General features: G+C 35.8%; 1 protein-coding gene across 22 annotated transcripts in view; it reads left to right on the top strand.

Annotated features, from left to right (window-relative positions):
* Nucleotides 1–25,067, top strand: part of LOC141456423 (uncharacterized) — a 617,068-nt gene that overhangs the window by 314,363 nt on the left and 277,638 nt on the right. For all 22 annotated transcript variants that reach the window (XM_074132390.1, XM_074132399.1, XM_074132404.1 and 19 more), the window contains one exon: nt 13,175–13,217. The gene's annotated coding sequence lies outside the window, so the exon portion shown is untranslated. The remainder of the gene's footprint in view (nt 1–13,174; nt 13,218–25,067) is intronic.

The following is a 25,067-nucleotide window of genomic DNA, read 5'->3' as shown; positions in this document are numbered from 1 at the left end:
TTACTAGGGAAAATTCGAATTATAAAGAGGGGCATGCGGCCTCGTTCGAATTATAGAGCCTTCTCTCCCCCTGTTGTTAAGAAAAGGAGTTCGAGTTATCGAGCGTATCGAAATACACTGCATTTTTTCGATTTACCGAAGTTAACAGCTGTAGACGAAAAATTCGAATTATTGAGGTTCGAATTACCGAGAGTCGACTGTATATTTATTTTTGAACGGTCATTGCTGGTTTCAACGGTCGTAGCACATATTATTTATTATACTTGGTTATTGTATAATAAATGTATAATTGATTTATGTAGTAAGGAAACAGGTTATTAAATTTAATTGCAAACAAGATCTGATTAAGTGTGTTGGTTAAATATTTAAAAATGAAAATGTAATCTCATTCCTTGGGTGGGGGTTCAGCGAATGAAATGAGAGAGACAGGAGAAACCAACGGACCTTGATTTAGTTTAGCAGTTGATAGGATGAGGCTTAACTGGAGGCGGCCGTGGCTCTAAAGGGGGCATGGAAGAAGAGAAGAGAAGATGGGCATATAGCCGCCAGAGTCAGAGGAAGCGGTCTCGACTGTATAGTATAGCATCCAGCCGACAGCAAAACGGCGGCAATCTCGGGACGATGGCGGCAGATTTTAGTAGAGGGAAGATGATGGTCCGAGATTGAATTACAACCCTTGATTAAAACTTATGATGCAATTTGAAATGTTATTAAACCTGTGTGAACGGCTCGGTAGGTCCTCCTCTCTCGGCCTTCCTGCCTCAATTCCTGTTTACACTTTCATTAACAGATTGACGTCAGTTATTTTCAATTGTTGACGTTTGCAGCTTTTGCCAATTAATGAATTTCTGAATATTTAAATTAAATTGTTTATAAAGTAAGATTTACAGCTTCTCGCACCTTCACTGATCTTCGTTATATCGTATTGCTTTCAGAAGAAATATAACGGTACAAATTTAGTTCTGATAACCTCTTGCAGATTTGAACAATACTACAGTTTTTACAGAATTTTATACATTTTTGATAATATATATTTTATTATACTTCATCCTCAATCCTAAACAGGGTGTTCATTTTAAGACGGCTCAAATGCATTTCATGCTTAAACGGTTAATTTGAGCGAAAAATGGTAGAGGAAAAATTTGTTGCCCGTCACCTTTAGATTCAGAATATGTGACTTAATTTTATATTCATGCCCGCATACGCGGCTGTCGCGCGACCAAAAGTGAGGGTTCACAGTTGACCCCCATTTTCATATACACAGTTTTAAAGAGTATAAAAAGTTATGAAAGAAACCGGGAACCGCAAGTCGATATCTTCAAAATTAGAGGTGCTAGGCCATTTCAAAATCTGATATTTATTAATCATATTTCAATTTTTTTAACTTGTTATCAAAGAGAAAGAAGAGCACGCGATAGGTCATTTTTATGTATTTTTTCATCCTTTTTCTACTAAAAATATTGCCAAGGCAGTAAAGCTAGTATTTTTCTTAATATCGAGAAATAATTCGTTTTCTGAGTGAAACTAAGAAAAATCTAATGTTAAGAGCTTTAGATGTTCTCAAGCATACACAAAATGGCTAAAAATTAATTTTACATCTGTTACAAACTATAAGGTTTAATAATAATTTGGTAATTTTGGGAGAGTTGCGTTTAATTACCAAAAACATTGGAAACCTCCTGCCACTTATTTAAGTGATCAATATCTTTCATGTAATGGATCAAACTTATTCCTTAATTTATCAAATAATGCACTTTACGCAGCTTGGGCAGCATGTACTGTGCCTCCAAAGGTGCCAGGAGGTTATCAACTGCTCTCTGTATCTGAGGAGGAGGGAAACTTATTTTCAAGTGTGGATTTTATTTTTATTCTAAATCAGCTGTGACACTTCTCGTGTGGCTTCGTATAAACGTATCATTCTATTGTTGAGATCACTTGTAACAACTTCCTGATTTTTTTTTACAAATTCTTAACTTTTAGAAAATTTTATCACGTACCTGTCGGAAAGTGAAAGTGATCTATGTTACTTCCGTTTTTTGCGGAACTATAATTTCAAGGTATTGGAAGATTTTTACTCATCTTTTGATGATTTATTTTATATTTTAAGTAAAATTTTACAAACAAAAAAGAATTCTTGTAAATTGAACGACCAAATGTGACCCTCAGCTTCTTCTAAAATAACGAAGGTAGTTCCGCCCACATTGAGCTTCTACCAGATAAGAACTAACCTTAATCTGTTGTGCACATAGCAAGAATCCTTCCCCTAGTACACATACCAGACCCTTTTCTCCTTGTTTATTCCTCCCACAGGAACAAAAAAACCCAGATAACATTGGGCAGCATTACAGTCCTTCGTTCTGTGGCTACGTGGTTTCTGGTATCCTTCTTACAGCTTACTGGTTTCCTAAAGGTTTTATTTGCAACGACCAACCTTTGAATTCAATGAGGAGGAAGATTTCAAACATGTAATAATGATATGTCCACGTTATGTGGTAGAAAGGAAACGAATGTTTGACGATATATACAGGTATTTAGATGCACCATTTCGCTACGAAGACATTATATTCTCCACCAACAGTTATGTGCTTAAGTCGATAGCAGAGCTAGCAATGAAATATGAATGTATTTAGAAGCTATAGCCGAATTAGAATGAATGGAACAAAATGCTTAGAGAAGGATTACGTGATTTTAATTTTGGTTAAGCTATAAGGATGGCAGGAGCACAGAGTGCTGCTCCATCCATTAGCAGTAGTTTATGTAAATAGCGGTATATAGTAGAATGATGAATGTGTGAAGCGAATGTATTTGTAGGTAAGAATGGAGAGTGAGTGATATTCTAGTGATAAGCACCTAGACGATGCTGGCTGTATGGCGGAAGCCAATGCCAAAAAAAGAAAACAAAAAAAAAAAAAACCCTTTGAATTTAAAAACGAAAACAAAAACCAAAAATCGTAGCTTTAACTCCATTTATCAACTCTACTTCGGCCTGGTGTTTAATGCAAAATACATTGCCTCCCTACTTCTGACGGAGTGCGCTATCTTGGGTTAAAAATGGACAAACAACTGACTTGGAATCCTCTCATAGGAAAAGAATGGAGACTAACAGACGATTTCGCATGTTATCAATACTTAATCTACAAACGATCTAAACTTAAACTAGAAAAACTTATTTTGCACAAATCTTTGCCGCTAAGCATTCCTATCTTTGCCGAATCCAATCCTTACAATGTAAAATCCTTCGAAGGAAATCATCAATGCTCCTTATCCATTCCCTTTGAAGGTGCCAATCTGATGAAATTCCGCTATCAAAGATTCCACAACTCACTTATCCTGTCATCACGATCCTCTGGGTACAATAGCTTTCAAACCCGACCTTGCTCAATTATTCCCTTTAAACGACAGAAGCGCCAATGGCTTCGTGATCATCTTCACTAATTCCAACGCCAAGAAGTGATTCCACTGGGTGGTATCTTCTTCAAATGTCACCCATATCATTGTATTTTAGGCTTTTATTTGTGAACCAGGTTTAATTAGTACCTCCCCGCTTCATTAGGAATAAGATCTTCTAAATATCTGAGCTCCAGTCGGGGCTGAACTTGAAGACACTTCTAATTGACTTTTCATTTGGAAAATTGATTCTAATCTTGTTCAGATGCTCGTGAGTGCGCAGCTTTTGACCCAAGCACTCCTGAATTATTTTCTCAGAGGTGTGAAATATCTCAGTGCCAGCTCTCAACGTTACATTAAAAATGAACTTCTTTTCTATCATTTTAATGGCTCTGATCACTGAATTTAAGGTCAATTAGAGCTTTACTTAAGGAGTTAAGGTAAAGATGGAATTCATATCATATACTTAAAGAAAATAAGCTTTCTTCAATCATAGATAGTTTTCTGGCAAGATAAAAGTCGTTGAGAAATATTGATTGAGAGCTGAGACCATAGTTGGGGGTCGTGTAATTGAATCACTTTAGTGAATCGCTTTATACGAGGTGTGTTCAAAAAGTAACGGGAATTTTCGTTTTTTGAAAAAAATATTTATTTATTCATCTACATTAATATTGTCGCCTTCAAAGTAGTCCCCTTCGCATACAATACACTTGTGCCAGCGCTTTTTCCAATCCTCGAAACACTTCTGAAACTCGATCTTTGTGATAGCTTTCAGCTCTTTCAGCGATTCGCTTTTAATGTCATCTATGCTTGTAAAACGACGGCCTTTTAATGTTCTCTTTATGTTTGGAAATAGAAAAAAGTCACATGGAGCCATGTCTGGCGAATATGGAGGCTGGGGCATCGTTAAAGTTTTGTTTTTGGCCAAAAATTCACGAACAAGCAATGAAGTGTGAGCAGGTGCATTATCGTGGTGCAAAATCCATGAATTGTTTTGCCACAAATCCGGGCGTTTTTTTTCGGATTGCTTCACGCAAACGGCGTTGAACTTGTAGGTAGTACTCCTTATTGATTGTTTGACCTTGTGGCAAGAATTCATGATGCACTATGCCATTAAAATCGAAGAACACAGTGAGCATAACCTTCACATTCGACCGCACTTGTCGAGCCTTTTTCGGTCTTGGCGATCCAGAATGCCTCCACTGGGACGATTGAGCCTTAGTTTCGACATCATATCCGTAAACCCATGTTTCGTCACCTGTTATAACACGTTTCAGTAGATCCGCATCGTTGTCGACTTCATTGAGTGACTCTTGAGCAACTTCCATTCTCCGCTGTTTTTGTTCGAAATTCAACAATTTTGGAACAAAATTTTGCTGCCACACGTTTCATACCCAAAACATCCGAAAAAATTTCATGGCATGAGCCAATTGATATGGCAACATCATCAGCGACTTCTCTGATTGTGATTTGGCGATCGTTCATAACCATTTCTTTCACTTTTTTCACGTTTTCATCGGTTGTTGATGTGCTTGGACGTCCAGGTCGTTCGTCATCTTCAACGTTTTCGCGGCCATCTTGGAAACGCTTATACCACTCGTAAATCCTTGTTTTACTCATAGCAGACTCACCATATGCCTTTATTAACATTTCACACACTTTATTTCATTTTTTACGCAAAATTTAATACAAATTCTTTGATCCATTTTTTTTAACAAACAAAAATCGCCAAGCTCGAAAAACACGTCTAACCTTAACGGCTGCCACTTAAGAAGTAAACAATGAATATTACTGAAAATTTTATCGTACTTCAGGGGCATGTGTACCAACATAATAAAAAAAAAAAAAATTACAATCAGACTCTCCAAACCCGCGAAATTTAAAAATTCCCGTTACTTTTTGAACACGCCTCGTACTCGGTAAGGTACTCGCTCATTGAGTTTGAAGTTGATGGTGGAACGTATTTATCTTTGTGATAAAATAGTGAAGCAAGATGAAGGCCCTTATCATTACTGGAGCAGCTAAGCTGGGGGATAAGGGCCTACTCAATTTAACTGTTTTATTAGAAAAGATTTTTCTTTATTTTCAATTTGATAAGTAGGTTATAGTTGTTCGCTAGAACCATCTTGTAATAAGAGTAATTTTCTTCCTAGTTAAAGGAATTACTACTGTTTGATTTTTTTTTTTCGAAATTAAGTTGTCATCTACAGATACTTCTTCGTTAAGTAGAAGGCTCTACTTCCATACTCTTCTTTGTGTACTGTGAAGGCCGGTATTGTTGGTACATGTCTTTTTCATTTTACGATATATAAGCGTCAGACCTTAAATACATCAGACGATATAGCCAATCTCTCTTCTCATTCAGACTCAGTACCATCAGATAGTCCAAGCTAGTTCTTTGCTAGCATGTGCGACCATTTGCTGACTGCCCATATGTTACAGCTCCAATGCCACGCATTGTGCATCCTAAACAGCCGGTATGGTTGTTAGCGTGGTTATGAAGCGCAAATTTGTGAGTGAGAAGTCTCCAGTTCGAATCCCGCGGGTGGGAACTCTTTTTCTGGTTCGAAAAAATGGCAATAAGTGAAGTATTTGCTTCCATCCACGACACTTTGGTAGAAGGGCGTAAATCTCTGCTGAAAAACTAGGTAAAACTTTACTTTTTACTTCTTCTTTTTAACTTAACTTTGCTTGACTTATCTTGAAGCAATACTTAACATGTTCTAGAATAGTGGTTTAAAAAAAATGTAATAACCAAAGTGGACACCTAGAAATATCAGAACGTAGCTTTCACTGTACGAAGAAACCCATCTCCTCCGGTATATTTAAATCAGATTGCCCATCCTGGTAGTGACATTATCGAATATCTAGAACTTTATATTGACAACTGTCAGACGCGGAGATAAGAAGCAAACGGCAAATGGAACCATTTACCCTCAAAAATCTGATACACAACATACTGCTGAAATGAGTTAGACTTAGGGAGTTCAAATACGGAGGTCAGCCAAGAGATCATTTTATTAACTACCGTCTCAATTATTGCATTCTTCGGACAGTGCTCTAAATTATGTATACAATAAAACAAGTAATAATTGTCTTAACATAGCTTGGAGCCTCGTCTAGTCAACTATACGGAGTTGGCAGTGCAATAAGATCATCAAACTTATGAAGTTGTATCTCATAAAAATTAAAAAATAAAATAAAGAATAAATAACTTAAAGCTGTATCCTCCAATTTCACAAGAAAATAAAGCTCGTAAGGTTATGTTATTTATAAAGCTCTGGTATAAATAAAAACGTATGGTACCGTTAAATTATTTTCTGGGTTCTTTCTTTTTGGCTTTAATTGATTGTATTAAAGCTAATTGGATTTTTAGTGGATCAAAGGCAGAAAATTTAATCTCACATTCATTTAATCTCTCTCTCTTCAAGCCTTTCATCAACCTTCTCACTAACACGTGTGGTTTTCTCCTTGTATAGTGGGTAAATATGAAAGTGAAAACAGTTTGTTTAAGATTTTTAAAATTAAAATTCCGGACGCAGCTTTAAGAGAATGGGTGGTTCATGGAGAAGTCATGGCTCTATAATATGTAAGTTCCAGCATTCACAATAACTTACAATACTGATCCAGTAACATTATTTACTGGAATAAGTACCATGTTTTAATAACATTAAAACTTTTGGGATATAAGAGAAGGGATTAGTTTCGAAACCAGCTACCGGCTTAGATTTTCTCTTCCTGCTTTCAGCTTAATGTCTTAGTCAGAGGACAGTGTTATCTGTAACAAGACAACATTGTCCGGAGGCTGGCAGTGCACTGAAAAAAAATCTCAGGGTGCCTATTATTTCAGATGTTGACGCGCCTTAAATTAAAGACAAAGAAAATTGCGAACAGCCCATTGTGCTGAATTATGCAGTAGTGATAAGTGAATTTTCCAATGAGTTTAGTTAAAGTTTTGTAGGAAAAATAAAAAGTTCTGAATATTAGTTTAACTGTGTAATATTAATTATTACAATGAAGACAATCACGGCTAGTCATGCAAGTGGTAGGAACATAATCGCTATAGATGATAGTGCATGAAGATGCTGTAGTTTAGCGGAGTATTGACGCCACCCTTTTTGGTGGTATAAAAGAGGGAGGCGAGCTTCAGCACCAGCAATGCGGCCGTGGCCCAATTTCTATCTTTACTTTCCCATCCTTTGCGCTCGGCTCCTCCACAGGATCAGCCTCCTTCACCTCCTCGATCCGCTCTCCCCTGCTGCCGCTGGCAAGCCTACGCAGAGTAGCTCTTCTTCCCTTGTGTGCACCAACCACCAAATCGGTTTCTACTCACAACCATTTTCAAATGCTTACGATTACTATTATCATTTGAGGCGAGCTTATCGATTCCTGTACCACTTTTATTATTAATGTTTTCAATTCCAATCTCGAATTTCAGGTGTATAATAACAATAATGTTTTGGTGAACAGCTAAGCAAATTATTATTGGTCATCAAGAAATTTGTGGACATTGTGGCTGGTGTTCAAGACCACAGCTTTTTTTTTTTTTTTTTGTGGGCGGATTAACCTGGAGTCTATGTCCAATATAACTATGCAAGTTACCGAAATTATGGCAAAAACTACCTGATCTGATCCTGCTCTCTACAATCTCTTTAAAAAAGGTTGTTTTACTGGGGGGGCCTAGTCCTAAGCTAGTCCTAGGCAATCTGAGTCAGTCCGAACCTGTGACTGACTCTCAGGCACAGGTTCAGGCTCATATTTAGATATTCGTTTAATATGCCTTAAATTAGAAAAAATAAAAATAAAACTACTTATCAGAGTTACATCTTTCTTCGCGAATAAATATTTGTCTAAATTCGATGTTCTATATAGGATCCTGTTGTAAAGGAAATGTTTGCCTTTTAACTAAAAGCTGGACTCTTAAGCAGGACAACTCTGCTGGATCTGGATCACTAGAGTCATCCTGAGTGGAGGTTTGAATACCCTTTCCATTCTTGTAAGGCATTGGAAGATGTAAATCTTCTTTTATTTGATATTTTGGAATCTCGACGGAAATGCTTTCCTCTTTTCTTCTATTTCCATGTTCGGTCACATTACCATTCTATATGGCTCTCTTTCGATCAATATCACCTGTCACGCCCTATTCAACATGCTGTTGTTACCTTCCAATTTTTTTTGTTTTTTGTTTTATCTTGCCATTTGTTATTCTGCAGCCTAAATCGTAATGTATGTTTGTTGAAGAACAAGGGAAATCTGTACCAAATCTATTTTTGGACATTTTGATGGTAAATTTTATACTTGATTTATTATTTCTACTACGAAAACCGGATACTCATCATTTTCCTTGTCTGGACATGCGCTTTCTTCAAATGAATGTTAACATATGAAAAGTTTTCCGCTAAATGCTCTGATTCTTTCTTTTTGGTTTAGGTTTATTCAAATTTCTTGTTGATAACTAGATTTTTAATATTGTGAATTATCAGGATAGTTTGATTACTTTGCCACGCATATAATCTACATGGAATTTAACTAGAATGCACATCAACACGTATTGATTGATTGATTGATAATATTGATGTTTATTAACATCATATTTATGTAAATGCGTGTCTATTGGGTGTTATATTGACGTTTCCACTTTAATTGGTGCATCGTGCAACGTATAACCAACTGTGCAAACCTATATATAGATTGCATTATACAAGCATTATAATGTCATAGACTCCTACATACCATACTGTTTTAAATTAATCAAACAATGAGCATGTTATTGGTGGCGAAAGGGTGGTGGAAGGTTATTGCGAACAAAAATAACACCCAACAAACTATGACAAGCGTAACTTTATTTTTGTTACAAGGCCCACAATAATTGCAAAAGTTTTGTCTGTGTGTGTGAATAAGAGAAGTATTCACAATGTCAACTAGAACCACCAAAACCTACTAGGAAATGGTCAATAATCAATTATTGATTTCTTTCTTTATTTTAAAAAATGTATTCTGCGGTTTTTTGTTTGCAAAACATCTGCAAAGATAAAGATAAAGATCACGTGTTGATCAGTCTGTATACCACAATATAATAGAGCCCGGTAGCATTTAAACGAGAGAAATGGATCTCCTACCATTTCCTTTATGCTGGCTGCGCACGAATAAGTTCTAAAATTCTCAATTTCGTATTTACAGGATCCCCAATACGTGAGTTATGTATTTGAAAACTATATTTCAAAAATATTTCTTTGCCTTAACAAGTAAAATAAAAATAAGTAAAAAGAAATATATATTTTACTGAATTCTTTCTCTTTTTATCAATTTTAATTTTTTCCCTTCCTCCTTAACTAAGACCCATTTCTTTTGTACTTAGTATGGAAATCTGCATAACAAATGAAATTATTTACATAATCAACAAGTAAAGCGAAACAAGCGACTTTCAGTTAAGTGAATAACATTCGAGTAAGAATGGAAACTGAACAGCGCGCTCTCTAGGTGGCAGGATCGGCGGAGAAGGTGCTTTTTAATGTTTATTCATCAAAAAAAAGGTGGCGCTCTTGTAAAACTAGAGTACTTTACACTGTAAAGTATTATGTTAAGTAGTTGTGCAGAAAAAGTGGAAACTTACTAAAGGATTTTCTCTGAAGCATGGCTTTGGCGAGAAAGGAAATCTTTTTCATTCATGATAATTGCTTCCGAGAATACGGAAACAGCAAAATATTGTTGTTGATTCAAATAAGTAATACTAAACTCTAAATAAATAAAAACTGAGAAATAAATAATACAAATTAAGGATTAGAATTGATCTTTTTAGTAAACTTTATTATAAGTAATGTTTCGCTGCATTATTATCGAGAGTCCATTAATTGATTGATGAGTCAATCGATCAATTCGAGAAGTATCTCTTCGTATTTATGGTTAAGACGTCAAACTTAGAATGGCAATTTATCTTCGTTACAAATATTGCCATCGAAATGTTCCAAATAATTTGTTTTGGAAGGGTACTGTTCCCAATAGCAAATAGTCAAAATTGCAAAAAATGTAATTATTCTTGCAACTGCAAGAATAATTTGATTAATACGTGATTTTTATTCATACAAAATTTATATTTGCATTAGTGGGAGAACCGGAAACGTTCAAACTAACTGCTGCAGTTGATCATCACTTCTAAATGGCAGCCAATCGAAGGGTTGACTGTTGTAAGTAGTTATAAGTTATCGCTGGGATATTTGCCTCTGATTCTTTGAGGAAGGTTGATCGGGAGAGCTATGGATGATTTTTCATTGCTTTTCACTTTCTCCCATCATTAAAACTCTCTTGATGTAGAATATTGGTATCTAGTTATGGGCTAGATCCAAGTCTAGATCCTGTGAAGCCATTTTAGGCAACTGTTTTGCTCATTCGTTACCAATTATAGCGCCTAGAGCTTTCCCTTCACAATATTCACCTGTCTCCCCAGGACTTAAACCAGAGTTCAGCTAACTGGATTTCCACCAGGAGATCCCGGGTTCGAATTCAGCTGCTAGCCCTTAGATTTTACCCTTTCTAAAGAGCTTCTTACGGCACACTGTCCGGTGATGAATAGTGTTTACTTTAAGGAGAAAAAGCTGAGCTAACTGGGCACTTAAAGAAGCTTCAAGCGCCAATGATCCCTTCGGAAGGCGCGTCTTAAAATAAAAAGCAAAAAAACTTCTCACTTTTATCAGTGGTTGTTCTATAGAAAAGATTATTGATATTTTGAAATGACACTAAGTTTTCAAAAGTTCCTTAAAATTTTAAGTATAAACTTTATGACCAGTTGAGTACAGAGAATACGATTCCCATCAAAAAATGTAGCCTTATTATCTCAAATAGTTACTGTCCAATCTGAGTCCTTCTGTCTTCTCTTGCACGAATTACTAATTAAAACAGGAGCTTCTGTGAGATGTTAGATTTGATTCATTTGACCATATTAACGATTATTTATTAACGATTTCTTTAATTTGATTCAGTAATCCTCGTTTTCATCTGTACTCGCTTCAGCAGTATTGCAATCATACAGGGAAGATAATAAATATGGCACAAGCCATAGGGGCTGGTTCACTTAGTCTAGTGGTTATGAAGCATAGATATGTAAGTTGGAGATGCTCACTTGGCTGAAACTAATTTTTATTTGTCAGAAAAATGCTAATAGTAAAGTATGTTGGTCCATTCCATCACACCTAATTGGTAGTCGGACGTTATTAACGTTGAAAAAATTAGCGAACACTTTCACGCCTTTTCCTATCCCTTAAAGAAATTAGACGCTAGAATAAATTATCTTCTTCAAAAAGAAGAGATAAGAAAAGTGTTGAAAGATGAAGGTAAAAAAAAAAAAAATGCAATTTGGAGGTGTTAAAGAGCAATATGATGATGAAATGCAGCAGCAGGTTCGTAATGGTGAAGAAACGGCGCACACCTGTTGCCAGCCTGGTTGTAAAAAGGAAAGTGGAGAAGGATGCTGTTATAAAGGAAAATAAAAATCTAACAAGGATAACTTGTAAAGGTTGTAAAAGATAGTGTATGTTTTTTTTATTATTATTAATCGTAAAGGAAAAGGGTTGAGGTATTGACGAGGTGATGAGAACTCGGTCTTAACCTTCTGAAATACTGAGTAGCTAGAAATAATCATCTATTTGCATATTTAGTACGTTTTAGAGGTATAGTTCTGTAGTGAACGCGCCACTACTGGAGGTATAACATCTTTACAATCCTTACGATCACAAACAGCCCTTTATACGGTTTTACGACATCACTGAACTATAATGCATGAAGAGATTGAGGCAGGAAGTACAGTCGAGCTCGAGTAGTAATACAAAATGAACAACGTGAACCATTTTAAGCATTCAGCAGGTTGAGTATACAGGAAATAAACATTTAGGTCACTTTACGTAAAAACATGAAGAGTGAATTTGCTTAGCGACAAACTAAATGATTTAATTAAAGTATGATAAAAAATTAACAAAAAGTAAAGAAAAGTTGGGCGTCCCAAATTGGGTATTCCAGCCAAACGATACACATTCTGACAGCCTCAAGGCACTTTATGGAAAACACAATGGCCTGAAGAGATGATCAATATGTGCAATTATTAAGGTTTAGCGAACTGAAAGGCGATTTGTAGCTTAACCATCATGCCCATAAGCAATGCAACCTACAACAAACCCATACATACCTTAATGTTAAGCCCAGTAGGGATTTAAAGAGCAAAGGGCTTCATAATGCTTATTAAATAAAGTTAGCGATACAATTGATGAGCGACTGCGTTTGCTTAAAATGAAAAATCTAAGACATTCTTTATTTGGAGCCTGAAGCTAGGACTAGCGCTTCGGCAGTCTGGCGCTCCGAATCTGCGGAGCCAAAGATCCCCTCGCTAATGGCAGGTGACAAGTTACAGTAACCATCTGGCAGGACTAAATCAAAGTGTAATGTTTTTAGCTCCCTGTGATTTTCGACGCAAACACAAAAAGTAGCTCTTATTTGAAAAAAAAAAAAACACTTTCGGGCCCAAAATTGCCACCACTTCACGGACAACTCATATCTTATATCTCTCCGACATAAGCTTCATTTCGAAAATTTAGGCATGTTTGTTATAGTTTCCTTACCTAGTTAGAAGCTGTAACAATGTGGACCAAATACGAGTATTGTATATAGCTAAATGTTTTTATCTCACATCATCAATCAAATCTAAAAAAAACATTAGCCTTTTAAAAATCACCCAAAAAATTGGGATTCTGGATGCTTTCTTTAGTAAGGAATTTGATTTTATTGACTTTTCTTTTTACAGATTGGGCAGACCGGAGGGAAACTTTCGTCCCGCAGCTGCAAAGGTAATTATATAACAATTTGCTAGTTATTGTGTAATAATGTTTTGTTTAAGTGGTGCAGTAAAGTAGAGCATTTATTGTCGAATCTGAGTTCGGATACTCCAGCATCAATGGGATGAGAAAATCTTCTGTTTAATAAATAATTCTTTCGACTAACTTTTGAATTCAAGATTGTTTTCTTGTAAACTGCATCTAAGATATAATTTTAGTAGAAAGAATGCAGTAAGAAACTTATTGGAATAATGCACTAGGTTTTATAACAGACATTCGTCTTCCTAAAAAAAATGACCCATTTATTGATTATGAGGCCATCATCAACTATTAATTAATCTAAGAACTTCTCTAATTGTTTTGAGAATTTCTGTTTCTTTTCCCCAAATTTTAAGAAAATTAGAATAGTGTTGTTTTTAGTCATTTGTCTTAGATCTTCGTATACTTCGTACTTTGCACCATTCATTGTTAATTGTCTAACTAATAGTGCTCAATGTAAACCTTTAATAAGGTTCGTGAAATGTGCCTGGAAGTACAGGCATGAGTTAATTAGTGCTTTGTAATTTTTGAGGTGATAAGAGCGATTATTATGTAAAACATAAAGAAGGAAATTATTTTAAGTTGGTTGTCTTGTATTGAGAAGTATTTTCATTTTTTTATATTTTTTTTTGTTTTTTGTTTTTTATTTATTTATTTTTTATTTCTCTACTTTCTTGTCCTATCATTATTTTAGTTTAGTAATATGTTGATTTTGTTTTATTTCAATAATTTTTTAAAATTTATTTGAATTGTGTATAGTGTTTATATAAACCAAACTCTGGCAGACGGATTTATCCATTGCTATTATAATATTCAAACAATGTAATTTTTCTTTTTTCTGTTTAAATAAATATTATTTACTACTAGTCATTTGTTTTCCAGAAAATTCCAATTAGGCAAACTGTAGCAAAAGGAAGTCGATTGAGCATTCGCTGCTGATATTTGTCCTTAAATACTAAACACATCATTTCCATTATCATTATATTAAATATCTCGCTGAGTTCCCTACACTTTAATACATTAGTAAATTAACATATAAAATTTAAATAATTCTGTTAAGTTAGCGCCTTACTTCTGTGTATGTACTTGTGGTTTGTCTGGGAATGCGGTTACACATTACGATCGAATTTCAGTAGAATCTGAATATTTAGTTATTAAAGTTCTGCGATCTGCCTGCCTCTGTAATATCGCATATTATTATTCTGTTTCAGAAATTATCCTATTACTAAATAATTAGAGAGGTGGCTGAAAACGGCTTTATTACCTACATTATCAATATAATTTCAGCTAATCCACATAATTTCATGTTTATTCCTGTTAATTTTACTGGCTGCGTGTAAATTAGATAACGGAATAATATCATCACTACTCTTCCAATTGAGTCCTAACTGAGTAGCACTAGTTTAAAATTGTGTTATTTTGTTTCACAATTTTAAAAAGAGAATAAACATAAATATTTATCGCTCACCAAGATGTAGAGCACTCTACTTAAAAAAACGTTTTTGGAAGAAGAATTTTGCCATTCTGCTATTATTCCATGGCCTTTAAATTTTACTGCTTTATTTATAAAGTAAATAAAGCAGTAAAATATCTTTCCATCGTCAAGTGTGAAGGATGGAGACAAATTATCCAACTCCAACTGGGCCAATTAGTGACTCCAGTTTTCTTAATGTCTTCTTACACTTATCCATCCAGGTTGATCTGCCGGCCTCTCTAGTACATGGACGAGCTTGGAAGGTCTTATTTTGGGTATTATGCCCCCACCAACGCAGTTGCAGATCTGTAAACTCCTGTCTAGTTATGAATGCTAGCTATTACTCTGACAAGCTAAGATTTACTTCGTATAGTTCGGAGATAACTCATTTACGAGAGCTTAAAATCGACTTTCAGGTATGAGGTGAGTACCCATGACTCATAGTCATAAGTAAGGATGGAATCATATTTTAGACTTGTAAGCTGTCAGTCGTCTTTTTCTTCTCAAGCACATTTTCCTTTTAGGGTAGCTAATCGTGGACTTTATGAATGATTCTTGCTGTTCCAGCTGTTCTGGACTATAATCTCATGACTAATTTTCCCATCATTGGCAAAATTCACCCGTTTCAGTGGTTTTATCATCAGACAAAATCCTGTGAGCTAAGATATATCCAGGTTCTTGGTTTGTAAACTAACATGTATTTGAATTTATTGTGCGAACGTGTCTTAAATTTTCCTCTGTATACATCAAGTAGTTTTGATACTATTCTCAATGTCCTAATTCATAAATTTCCTTCAAAGTAATAAATATTTGAATAATCACTATCAAAAGGAGTTATCTGTACAAGTTAGGGCTTAATAGCTCGAAACCGCTGTGCAGACTGTGTCATGAAGAGGAGGAGACGGCCTCTCACCTGTTGTTGCAATCGAGTGGTTGCGCTATGAAACCTTTGGCTCTTTGGAACCAAAGGAGATAGTAGAGCAAAAAGAACTAGTAGGGAAAGTTTTCTACCTTTTTAGAAGGAGAGGTTTCAACAACTAGACTCAAAAAGGGGAAGGCCCAATAAGCCTCTAGTGGCTGCGATGCCGTTGGGCGTAGGTCCTGTCCCGTTTTCTAATCTTAATCTTAATCAAAAGGACTACTCATTGGATCTTTTATTGGTAACTGTTTCATTAATCAAGAAGGAAGAAGAAATTTTGCTAATTTCATTATTTTTTTGTGTTGCCAAGCTTTCGACCTAGAGGGTCATCTTTAGGGCTTATACAATTGTAATATGCCTTAAAGAATGGTGTGTCTTCTATCATCCTAGGTTCGTAGGTTAAAACTTGGATTGCAATCAGTCTTCTAAGCAGTTTCTGAGAAATGGGTAGGGATAGGCTTTCTTTCAAAGTATCATCTCAGTGTACTGCACCATGAGAGCAAGAAGGAAATACGAGGGTCGTTTGAAAAGTCCGTGCAAAGTCAGAGAGATAGCACAACTGGCGCGTATCGAGGTTATGTTTAGTTAGTAACATCTTAATTATTACAGAGAATATTTCTAAGTGGTTAAATATAATTATAGACAAAAAAGTAGTTACAAGGACAAATGATTTACATTGGAAATATTAGCAGGTGAAGCTTTTATTTTGGGTTTTCTAATTAGAATTTTGACTAAATATCACTTGACTGTAATTATTGGGATCCATACAATGTAAAGAATTTTGAGCAAGTCCAACAAAAAAGTGTGATGGATATTTATCTCAGATCAAACGATTGCAATTTAGAAGAAGAGATTTTTCTTTTAAGTGTTTTAGCCACTTACTTTTATTGTAGCTAATATTAAGGAGGTGCTTTTAAAGTGAACTAGCATTTTAGATAGAGAGGTCTACGATCACTAAGCCAAAATTAATTTTACTAAAAAAAATAATTTTAGTAGAAAATTAATATAAGTAATTTATTGTAGAGCATATTACATTTTGCTAATTCTGAGCTCAGTACTGAGACAGAAATTGTTCTATTAAATGCAACAAGTGCATAAATGCAGAGCTATACGAGGGTCGTTTGAAAAGTCCGTGCAAAGTCAGAGATATAGCACTACTGGCGCGTATCGAGGTTATGTTTACTTAGTAGCAACTCTTGGAAGAACACACCCCAAGTTTCAGCCAGATCGGTCTATTTCTTTGTGTTTGGCATTCGTTTGAATCGAGGAAGTCGAGTGATTTTCAAAAAATGGACGAAAAAGAATTTCGTGTGTTGATTAAACACTAATTTATGAAAGGCAAAACGCCTCAGGAGACTAAAGAGAAGCTTGATAAACATTATGGTGACTCTGCACCTTCGATTAAAACAGTTTATAAGTGGTTTCAAAATTTTCGGAGTGGCCATATGGGCACAAGTGACGCTGAACGTTCTGGACGCCCTGTTGAGGTTACTACTCCAGAAATCATTGATAAAATCCATGATATGGTGATAGATGACAGAAGAGTGAAGGTGCGTGAGATTGCTAGTGCTGTGAGCATCTCGAATGAACGGGTACATAATATTTTGCATCAACATTTGGACATGACAAAGCTATCCGCAAGATGGGTGCCGCGATTGCTCACGCTTGACCAAAAACGAAATCGTGTGAAGTGTTGCAAGGACGGTTTGCAGCTGTTCCAGAAGAATCCGCAGGACTTTAAGCGTCGTTTCGTCACTGTGGATGAAACATGGATACATCACTACACTCCTGAGACCAAAGAACAATCTAAACAATGGGTTACCAAGCGGGAATCTGCGCCAAAAAAGGCGAAGACCGTTCCTTCGGCCGGAAAGATTATGGCGACTGTCTTTTGGGATTCGCAAGGAATAATCCTCATCGACTATCTGGAAAAGGGTAAAACTATTACAGGTGCATATTATTCATCGTTATTGGACCGTTTGAAAACCGAGCTGCAAGAAAAACGCCCACGATTGGCCCACAAAAAAGTCCTTTTCCATCACGACAACGCACCAGCTCACACCTCAACAGTTGTGGTCGCAAAATTAATGGAAATAGGGTTCCAACTCGTTTCACATCCCCCCTATTCTCCAGACTTGGCTCCCTCGGACTACTATTTGTTCCCCAAAGTGAAGAAATGGCGGGCGGGAAAAAGATTTTATTCAAACGAGGAGGTGATTGCAGAAACGAATGGCTATTTTTCAGACTTGGACAAATCCTATTATTCAGAAGGGATCAACAAACTAGAGCAGCGTTGGACGAAGTGTATAAGCCTAAAAGGAGACTATGTTGAAAAATAAAAAAGGTTTACCCCAAAAAATTAAGTAGTTTTTATTTTTGCACGGACTTTTCAAACGACCCTCGTATATTCGTTAGGAGTTTGAGAATTTGAGTAAATTATTTGAAATATTTGTATTTCCACGCCAGATTTTTGGTAAAAATATTTTATATTTAACGATTTTTTTGTCTCCTTCATCGGTACATGTAACGTTTGAATAATGAATAACCAGAGAAATGATGTATGTACATAATTACTATCGGTGGAGGAGATAGAGGGGCTGATTTAGCGGGAGTTGAATTAGTTAAAAGGGATTGTAGATAATTATGGTTTAGAGGGGGGGGGTTAATGCTGATGGAGGAAGGACTAATGGAATATGTTATCGTGTGCACGAGTGTTTGGTTGTGTTCAGCTACGCGCACACCAAAAACTTGGAGGGGCCGGTCAGAAAATTGAGTAGGATAACGTGCTCAGAGGATGTGTTGTTGGTAAGGAAGGGTGAGATCAGATAGAAAGATTAATAGACGTATACCTGTCCACACGACCAAAGCCATCCAACGAGTAAGGCGGAAGTAAAAGAGCTTTAGTGTCAGTGGTTGGTAGAGGTGGTTGGTAGCCGCGTCTATCTATCCTCTCTGGGTGATAGATGTTATGTTTGATGTCTTCACGTTGGAACAGCTAGGATATAACGTAACTCTGGCTGCTCACGAGCAACTCAACACTGGCTCCGTGCTGCTCTATAAATACCATTAGTACACCAACACGCTTAAAACGGCGTACAGCTTAGGGGCCCAACTTTCTGAACTCTGTCTTCCTTCAATATAAGTATATCAATCATTCAAGCAAGTTAAGGAAGAAGTCAGTGTGACTGGAGCAGAATGACAGAGAAGTTGGACAACTTAGTGCGACAACCCAGAAGACCTGATGGCAATCTTCTGAGCTGTAATCGCCCACTTCGCTTACTCGCATCCAAACATACTTCTCCTAGCGTCCAACTGTTCAGCCCAAAATCTAAATGGAAATAACTCACCTTCCGTGGGCGTTCCCATTTCTCAAATAAGGCTTATCCTAATCACACAAATCCTATTCGATTACTTCTCTACCGATTACTAGAAGGAACCCAGGAAGAAAAGCCTACTCATCAACATATAAACTTTTCCAATTTGTATTTCCTTCTGAAAAAAAGAATTATATCCTGTGATGATCGTGCAGATTATTGATTTTCAGTTTTCATCATGGATATCTGTTATGAAGAATTCAAAAATGTTTTTGAGACCTTAAAGTATTTTGAGTACCTCTTTTGCCCCTTAACTAAATCGATTTTTCATTTTTTAGAGGGGGAAATTGTATCGAAAAATGACTCTAATGATTTTTGTCCAACTTCGAATGCTCAACTGCACAATACTTTTATTAGATGCATTTGCCCAAGGAAGTCTTCTTAAGATAATCTGTGAGAAAAAAATGGGTTAAGCTTACCTCCAAAGTTTAAGTACCTCCAATATTAAAGAATATAAATTTAATTCCAAATTTGGAGAAAATAATTTGAGCGGACTTACCACTTTACTGAATAAATTTTGCGGTTTGGAGCAATTTTTTCGTTTGACATATTTTGAAAGGAATTTATTAAGGCGTTTTGGTTTTGAAGAACATCTTTTGAGTCTTACTCACCAGACATTATACAAAAAAAGATAACTCTTAATGTCGCGATTAACTATAACGGAGTAATGAACTAAACCACCTCGATTTGAACTAACGAACCAAGAGAAGCGTTTAATCGCTTGAAAAGTGCTTGCTGTTTAAAATACACGAATAGTTCCCTTATATCTGGTGCTTTGAATTTTACTCCATGAGGATCTTTACCACCCTAACAAGGCTGCTGCTGCGTTACCATGGTAGTTAAGTTCATTTTCACCTAGCTTTAAAACGGAAAACGTGTCCTAGGGAGGGTGCCGCCGGCTCTCGCACCGGTTATAGAATGAAGGGATTAACTCCGTATTCCATAGATTTTTCAAGTTTATCCAGAATATTGTACAAACTAAATTTGCTTGATCAAACAGATTAAATATTTCATGTTTTTCTCTCCTTTTTTGTATCTGTTTAAGTGTGTTTTTATTGGAAATATGGGACAACGTTTGGTCAGAATCAGAATTCAGGAGAGGAATCTGTGGAAACTTCACTATATTGTACTACAATAATTACGTACTAAAAGTTATATAATTTTTCTGACGCATAGACGTTGTTGTGCCCCCAAAAAAGGTCAGGTTAAGGACTTGTTTAAAAATAAGAAATTAGAAGGGAGAGGGTGGAGATGAGGAGAATCGATGATTGGACAACTTTTAATGGTACATTTAACAAATTGATACATCAAAGTTCAACTCCAAACTTGACCTGGGTTATTTATCTTTTTTACAAGCATTTTTTTGACTAGAATCTCAGACAGAAACATTTAACTAGAGAGCAAAATGAAGAGGAGTAGATTAAATAATTTTACAAGCAACTTGTATGTAACATATATGCGTAAATTTTGGAGTTAACTCGTTTCTTAAAATTTCATTCCTTTACAGCAGTTCATCCTAATCGTTTAATTGAACACCTATCTTCTTCCACATTACCAGGTAATCCTCCAAGGAGATTGAAGAGAAGATGGCCTCGTGATCTACTCCTTCTCCTCATAGCAGTATACAGTGCATCTGTTCACGTTAATGTAGTGTCGCCACTGGGTGCCTTCTCCAATCTTCATTCAAGACACTATATTATATCACATTTGCTTGTTGCAACAACCGTTGCAACAAGCAAATTTCAATAAAAGATTAAAGAAATAAAATTATTGTAATTTGCTCAAGGGCAAATTCTTTGGAAGATTATTTTTGTGAACTTACTCGTAATTTTCAAAATTTGCTCGTTGGTAACTAATTTTTACTTTATTTTTGGATCCCTACGCTGCAAATTAATTATTTATTAATTATTATTATTATTATTAATAATGCATATTTTTCATCTTATTTCTTTAGAGGAAAACTGCACAAAAATTGAATGCTGGAAATTGTAAGAGTAGAGGCCTAAATAACCAGGAAAGTTATTCCCCTGTTATAATCAATGCTATTTATCTATAAAAAAAAAAAAGGACCTAAGGTTCTAGGACCATTTTTCCCCTTTCTAGAACAAGATATAAAAATCACCAGAAGAGTGCTGTACTTGTGTTATTATGGTCTTTCCGTGGAATTAGTGGGGAAAATAAGGAGAGAAACCTCCTTCAAGAGAGATGTAGAATTAGTGAAAGGTCCTGGTCCGAGACAAACAGAAAACGCCCTGGAAATCATGGGGAAAGAGAATTTTCCACCAGATTGGTCTGGTAACAAGAGGATTTGGTGGAACAACCAGTGATTGGATGCTGATGGTCTGAGACAAGGAAATCCTTCACCATTTCCTGTAAATTTTTCTCTCTTCTTCTCCACTTTTTTATTTTTTTAACTCAAGATCTTTTTTTACCTCCATATTCTTGAAAATCATTTTATTATTTTTTCTCTGGATCGTATTCTAATTTTAATTAGATGGCAATTCTTAAAATGCTTCTATTATTATTTTTTTTTAAACTCAGAACATCTTAACCTCTCCTTCAGTTTGGATTTTGCAGCCTTCATTCCACTATTCATCAATGTCATTGTCGCTTAGTTCATGTTACCTCTTCTCTTAAGTGGCAGCAGTTCGGGTGTCTATCTCCACATTGAACAGGCATCTGATCAGGACTGTCATCCTGGTTTGCTGTGAAAGATTAAAAACAAAAGTTTTCCCTAATACTTACTACCTCATTCGAAAGTCTTATCTTCTTATCAGGTACATCTGCATTAATAATGGCTTCTCTTTCTCATCTTGGTAAGCTGAATCACCTTCAGGGGATCACCTATACTCTTCATTACATCTTTTCACATCCTAATACATCAGTCTTCATATTTGGTGACAACATAGCTATGATTAGATATTACCGCAGTGCTGTGTAATATCTTTGATTGTAGTCATAGCATGCATGTTTATTGTAACCCTGATCGGTTTCGAAACCTGCTTGCATTATCAGAGGAAGATTATTCGATTTGATGTAGAGATTTCGACTTCACTTATGTTTTCATCTCGCACTACACCTGCTCACTCACTTGCTGCAGCAAACAGTACTCTAAGCCCCTCGATTTCAGCTGGTTTGTTCACTGGGAATTTCAAATCTTTGTTTTATACACGTTCCCTTTCTGGGGCAGAGAATAATACGTCATCGTTGGGGAATCTGGATCATTCTTTCTTCTCCCCTTAGGCGTTCATATCTCCCCTAGTTTCAAAGCTGTTTTCATAGTTTATGTCTATTAAATATCTAATACTTTTTTCCTTTTTCCTCTGCAAAAAAAATCATGCTTGCTTTGCTTTTCGCGATTCGCTCCTTTATCACAGGCCTTATTGCACGAGGGCACTGAAAACTGTAACGGTTTTTTGGTCAGTTTAGTTCCGTCTACCTAATGACATTTTTAATCATTTTTGCAATTTTAGCAATCTTGTCTTAGATAGAAGAACTCATGGATCACTTCGGGGGATTTTGGATGCATCAGCTTAAATGCAGACAATATTCACAGGGCTTGCTGTAAGTTGTTCGTGCTCTCCTGTTCAGCGGATCATTAAGAACGAAAATGTATGCAAAAAATTGAAAATATATTTTCAATATTACTTTGTACCTTACAAAAGAATATCCTATATATTTTTAGAATCGAAATAACGAACGACTTGGCGATATGATGTACCTACTGAAATGATGCCATTATACATCATCGATGAAAGATATTTCACAACTTAAGGAGATGGTAAATTGTAGTAGAGTAGAAGAGAGAGCTGAATAGATGGTCTGAGTGGAGAGAAACAGAACGAGAAAGGGTAGTTGGCAAAGCGAAGACGAAGATTGAATAATGCATGCAGTGATGATGTGCGCGCACGGCGGTGGCTGGAGGGGAGAACAAGCTGGCGCGGGGATGGCAAGGATGCAGAGGATGTTGGTAAGGTAGAAGAGACTTCTTGTGTGTCTGTAATGGTTGTTAGTGGAAGGAAGTAAGGAGAAGTTGGTAGCTTTAAGTTCTGCATTCCAGGAGAAGTATTTTACTGAGTAATTGTTCGGCTAGAGTTAAAAAAATCTATTTATTATACAAATTAGCTGGTATAGTTTAAATATTATTCATAATTAGTTCAGTTACTCAAAACGTTATCTTTTATGTTATTAGATATTATATTTAATTAACCAGGGCCATCATATTCTTGTTGGTGTTTGAAATGATGTGTGCTTAATTGGAGATAATAGAGTGGGAAAATCCGATTAAGACACCCTTAACTTAGCATTGTCTGGAAGTAGAACTTGAGGTCAGAAGCTTTAGAAGAGTTTTGGACCGTAAGGTTGAAATGCTAAGCTCAAGTTATACCTTCTAAGCGGCCATGGAATGTTGGAATTATGTGGGTAATAAATTCCTTAATTGTTTAGAATCCCAAATCTTTCAGCAGCTGAGTGTACCTTACAAACCAAGAAGTGTTCAGTTGGATTGAAATCAGTCACAAAATGAACACTTTAAAAATAATTGCGGTAGGTATTAGAATAAGTTGCTTGCATTGAAATCAATTTAGACTATGAAAAGCTGTTAGACAAATTTAAAATTTATTTTAGGATCAATTTTAAATTTCCAGTCTTAACAACATCCTAAAAAAGCTGACAGATTATCAACAAATACATTAGCTTTTAAGTTCTTTTCTAAAATAAAAAAATATTTTAAAAAATTTTTATTCAAATGAAAAAAAGAAAAAAATTACGGCGAACCGCCAAACTTTTAAACTTAAAGTAGCTTTACTTATTTTTTTTCTTTTGTGCAGAAAACTTAGCAGGTGTTTTCAGGGGAAACCTGAAACTGACAGCAAACATAAAACTCAACTTGTACCAAACTTGTTATGTAATTGACATTTTGTTGTTTAAGAACCAAACTCTAATGTTCCTAATTGTTATTACTGTAGAAGTTTTAAGTTGTAGTTGTAGTAGATAAATTGCTGTAGTTCTGTTATTTTAAAAGGAATTAAATGAAATATTAATATCCATGATTTAAACTTAATTGATTTTCATTTCATTTAAACTTATTTTCTCTTTCAGTCAAAAGCGGAAGTGAGAAAAGGCCAGCATATGAAAAACGCACGTGCTACTTTAGTCAGTGATGCTGGCAGACTCATTTTATCATCACTTCTGCTAAATTTTGTTTATACGAGGTGTGTTCAAAAAGTAACGGGAATTTTTAAATTTCGCGGGTTTGGAGAGTCTGATTGTAAAATTTTTTTTATTATTATGTTGGTACACATGCCCCTGAAGTACGATAAAATTTTCAGTAATATTCATTGTTTACTTCTTAAGTGGCAGCCGTTAAGGTTAGACGTGTTTTTCGAGCTTGGCGATTTTTGTTTGTTAAAAAAAATGGATCAAAGAATTTGTATTAAATTTTGCGTAAAAAATGAAATAAAGTGTGTGAAATGTTAATAAAGGCATATGGTGAGTCTGCTATGAGTAAAACAAGGATTTACGAGTGGTATAAGCGTTTCCAAGATGGCCGCGAAAACGTTGAAGATGACGAACGACCTGGACGTCCAAGCACATCAACAACCGATGAAAACGTGAAAAAAGTGAAAGAAATGGTTATGAACGATCGCCGAATCACAATCAGAGAAGTCGCTGATGATGTTGCCATATCAATTGGCTCATGCCATGAAATTTTTTCGGATGTTTTGGGTATGAAACGTGTGGCAGCAAAATTTGTTCCAAAATTGTTGAATTTCGAACAAAAACAGCGGAGAATGGAAGTTGCTCAAGAGTCACTCAATGAAGTCGACAACGATGCGGATCTACTGAAACGTGTTATAACAGGTGACGAAACATGGGTTTACGGATATGATGTCGAAACTAAGGCTCAATCGTCCCAGTGGAGGCATTCTGGATCGCCAAGACCGAAAAAGGCTCGACAAGTGCGGTCGAATGTGAAGGTTATGCTCACTGTGTTCTTCGATTTTAATGGCATAGTGCATCATGAATTCTTGCCACAAGGTCAAACAATCAATAAG

The sequence above is a fragment of the Rhodnius prolixus genome, unplaced genomic scaffold, assembly GCF_049639745.1.
Source record: "Rhodnius prolixus isolate KJV_2025 unplaced genomic scaffold, Rpr scaffold_4, whole genome shotgun sequence".
Classification (NCBI taxonomy): Eukaryota; Metazoa; Arthropoda; class Insecta; order Hemiptera; family Reduviidae; genus Rhodnius; species Rhodnius prolixus.
Note: the sequence above shows the minus strand (reverse complement) of the source record. Positions and strands in the feature narration are given on the sequence as shown.